This window comes from Mixophyes fleayi, chromosome 6 (assembly GCF_038048845.1).
Source record: "Mixophyes fleayi isolate aMixFle1 chromosome 6, aMixFle1.hap1, whole genome shotgun sequence".
Taxonomy (NCBI): Eukaryota; Metazoa; Chordata; class Amphibia; order Anura; family Limnodynastidae; genus Mixophyes; species Mixophyes fleayi.
The window spans coordinates 204,766,817-204,770,707 of NC_134407.1; the positions used below are offsets into that span (position 1 = coordinate 204,766,817).

Sequence of the window (3,891 nt, forward strand, 5' to 3'; positions counted from 1 at the left end):
CCCGGCACTGGGACCCAGGGGGTCACACTGGGTATGTTGCTTAGCAACATCAGACTGTTATGAGCTGTGGTCATAGTTGCCAATTCCGCTTATAACAAGCGGAATTGGGCTTCTTTTTTTGTGAGGTTGCGTTTTTTTCCCCACTGCCGCGGGTAGCTTGTTTTTGGGCTTGGAGCCGTTCTCCAAGTCCACAGGCTGCATAATCGTTTTTTTGTTGTTTTTTTTCCTCTGTTACTGTTTTTTTTTTTGGTTTATAAGGGCTCTTTTTATTTAAATATAAAATAAATAACAGAATTCTGCATTGGGAACTGCCACCTAATGGTAAATATAATAATGTATTCAAATTCCACACAAATTGAAGAAACAAACTCATTTTATTTTTTTATCTTCCATTGTCATATTCGCTGTATTCTTGCCTGAGCAGATGACAATATATTGGAGGATGATATTTAGAGAACGCACTTCATCTGACAGGACAGAATGAGACTGCTATGTATGTGCTATTAGCCTGGGGGCCAGCCCAGCTGACGGCCCCCAAGAACATGCAGGTGAAGGTGGTACACAGACTGCCACCATCTGGTCCCTCATTTATAACCAGCCGATAGCCCCTCGCCAGGCCCAAATCAGCAGCACATTTCTTGCCAACAATCATCAGATGTCCTAGTAAAGCGTCATCAGCAGGTTCTACTTCAGATACTTGGCTAATAGCTTTCTTGGGTACCACTAGGAAATGTGTTGGCGCTTGTGGAGCGACATCATGGAAAGTGATACATTGATCGTCCTCATAGATTATATTAGCCGGGATTTCCTTACGGATAATTGTCCTGAATATGATGATTTCACCACCGGGACGGGCTGATCTCATCGGCCGTAGCTGCAGCCCTGATGACAGGCAGACCAGTGGGTGGTGTTACTATTTTGTGATTGATGTATTCAGGTGTTTTTTTTTTTGTGGGCGGGTTGTGCAGCGACATCCGCCAATGATTTGTGGGTGGGCGGAGTCAGAGGAGAACGTGAAATAAATCACAGGAAGACGGATCTACAGCAACCTACTGATATAAGTGCTGTCTGTACGATCGCTGCACTTATAGCAGGTAACACTGCTATATAACACCCTCCCGTCCCATTCAGTAGCTGCTCATGTCAGAAGACTGCTTATACTGTCATATCATGGGGCTGTGTGGTATAGACATACCAGTGTCCTAAATTACAGCATTTGCTTTTTCATTTGTCCTCTCAGTGTATAAATGTGTCCTCTTGTGTTTATAAAGGTTTTCTAAATGGAGATTCAGTGTAGAAATTAGTGTTATAGAAAAGGACGGTCCTCTGTAAGTTGGGCTTTTTTAGGATTGGTTTGGGCTTGTTTTTCACTTACCGGTTGCTTGTTTTTTATTTCAGAGTTGGCAACCCTGATCTATGTGTGTGGAGAGGAAGAGCCAGGGACACAGTACAGAGGGGAGGAGGTCCTGGGACCTCCATTGTAATCTGGGAGCTGGTCCATCACCTGCTGCCACTAGGGGGCATAGTACAACATCACTGACATAATACTGGTGATATGGGGCAGATATCAGGGATAAATTACCTCAGAAAGTGCCAGGATGATAGATAGGAGCAGCACACGGAGTGTGTGTTAGTGTCCAATTGAGAGATATTACCCCTGCAGGAAGGGTGAGTGGACACTGCTGTGAGAGAGAGATGAGGGTGAGCTGGAGAGCCACCATTTTGGATGTGACTGCCCCATTGATATTCTGTCCATGTAGCCATTAAGAACTGTGCAGGAGGAGACAGGAGATGTGTATAAGAACTGTACGTATTTACTTTATCACTGCAACCGTTTAAGAATGTGCTGGAGTGAAGAAGGAGTGTAAATAAAGAGTTTGTTTTGCAATATAGAGATGGTCTGGTGCCCGCATTATGGAGACATCTGATTGCTCTGCACCAGCAAGTTACATCACCTGTGTCCCAAGATCTTCACAGACGCTCTGTAATAATAACCTGTATGTGCGGGGACCCTCTGGTTATATATATCCATGCCAGGAGCTAGCCAGGGCTGAGAAGGAGGCGCACTGCTGCCTAAACTGTGCACCCCAACACTACACACTGTGTACAGGGGGTTATATCAGTGGCGGATCCAGGGGGGGGGGGGCGATCGGGGCAATTGCCCCCCCCTAGCAGGGGCTTGCTGCCGGCGGCTGCACATTATGTGCAGGTCCGTTCTGCAGTGACAGTGTGCTGCCCGGCTGCTCTGATTGTGTTTTAAACACAATCAGAGCATTCGGGCAGCACACTGTCACTGCAGAACGGACCTGCACATAGTGTGCAGCCGCTGGCAGCCTCAGAAGGCAGAAAGGGGGCGGGGCCTAAATCCCCCCCCCTCCCCTAAATCGCCCCCGGTACACCAATTATCTAGATCCGCCCCTGGGTTATATATGAATTGTCCTTCATTGAAGCCTTTATAAATTATGTGATGGCCATTTTACGGAGAAACGTGATTGTTTCTATGGCAGATCGCACATTTGTAAATAGACCCCTATGTTTGGTGTGTCTCACAAATTCATTAGCTCTTGCAGCAGCTGCTCTTCAGTCTATTTTGTATTACTATTCCTAAATCCTTTTCCATTTTGATATCCCCAGTCATTTATAAATGTGCCCATATTTTTCTGAAGTAAGTTACAGAGCTTTTATCACACGCCGGGCCCGCGTTCGGGTCTCGGCACACTTACCTGCTCCACGCAGGGGTCCCTCTCGGTGCAGAGCGCCACGTCCGTTCAATGGCGGCAGCCATATTAGTTTTGGGTCTGTTGATGTACAGACCTGATCTTCTTTTAAAACCTCCTCTTCTTTACTATTGGTGCCTTTCTCACTAGCAGGGTATAATTTAATGCACCTGAACCTGCAGTCAGTTGCCTGTTTTTTGTGTTTCAAACCCATACTTGCCAACTCTCCCGGAATGTCCGGGAGACTCCCGCATTTTGGGAGAGTCTCCCGGACTCCCGGGCGAGTGTGGCAATATCCTGGATCTGTTACAGATAATATATAATATATATATATAATAATATTAATATCTGTTATATTAGGTCACAAACGCTGCGATTCCCGGTGAATCGCAGGCATTTGGCTCCGCCCCCGCGTCATGACGTCATGGGGGGCAGGTCCAAAATTACGCGCATTTTGGAGGCACGCCCCCCATGACACCCACCTCCCCCGCAGGCTCCCGGATACCAACATTGTAAAGTTGGTAAGTATGTTCAAACCCTGACAGTGCACAGACGTGGCTCCCTTTGCTCCTGCTGCTTCAGCTCGCTGTTCCAGTGATTTCCTGGATGCTGTTCTGTGCTACTCATCCACAGTTATCACTTCCACATGTTCAGCTCGCTGTTCCAGTGATTCCTCAGTTGCTGTTCAGTACCACTCACCCACACCTATCTACTTCTCAAGTCTGTTCACCTCTCTGCGGTTTTCTCGCTGCAGAGTTTCTTCTACTCCTGTGTTCTCCATACGGGTCTCGTCTAACGCTCTCCCTGAGGGCAGCGACCTGCGGGGCAGTGGCTGCAAAGCCCACACCTCCTTGCGGGGGTTCCTGGTGAAGACAACCTGTCCCGTTAGACTCTGCGCCACTGGGTAGAGTAGTGTCATGTTAGACAGACCTGGAAATCCTATATTTCAGTGTCTGATCATGACAGCTTTTCTTTGTTAAAACCTTACATAGCTTAGTGTTGCCAGCAAATATGGAAATACTGTTTTCTAGGGCATCTACCAAATGAGTAACAAAAAGTTTCTAAAGGACAGGACCCTATACCGATCCCTGAGGTTCCCCATTAACAACTTGTGTCCGATCTGAATATGTTCCATTTCTAACTACCCTGTATTATTTAATACAGGTACATATTT

At 46.8% G+C, this 3,891-nt stretch overlaps 1 pseudogene; it reads right to left on the reverse strand.

The window, feature by feature from the left end:
• Nucleotides 1-392: 392 nt before the first annotated feature.
• Nucleotides 393-892, reverse strand: LOC142160559 (adenosine 5'-monophosphoramidase HINT1 pseudogene; annotated as a pseudogene).
• Nucleotides 893-3,891: the final 2,999 nt, after the last annotated feature.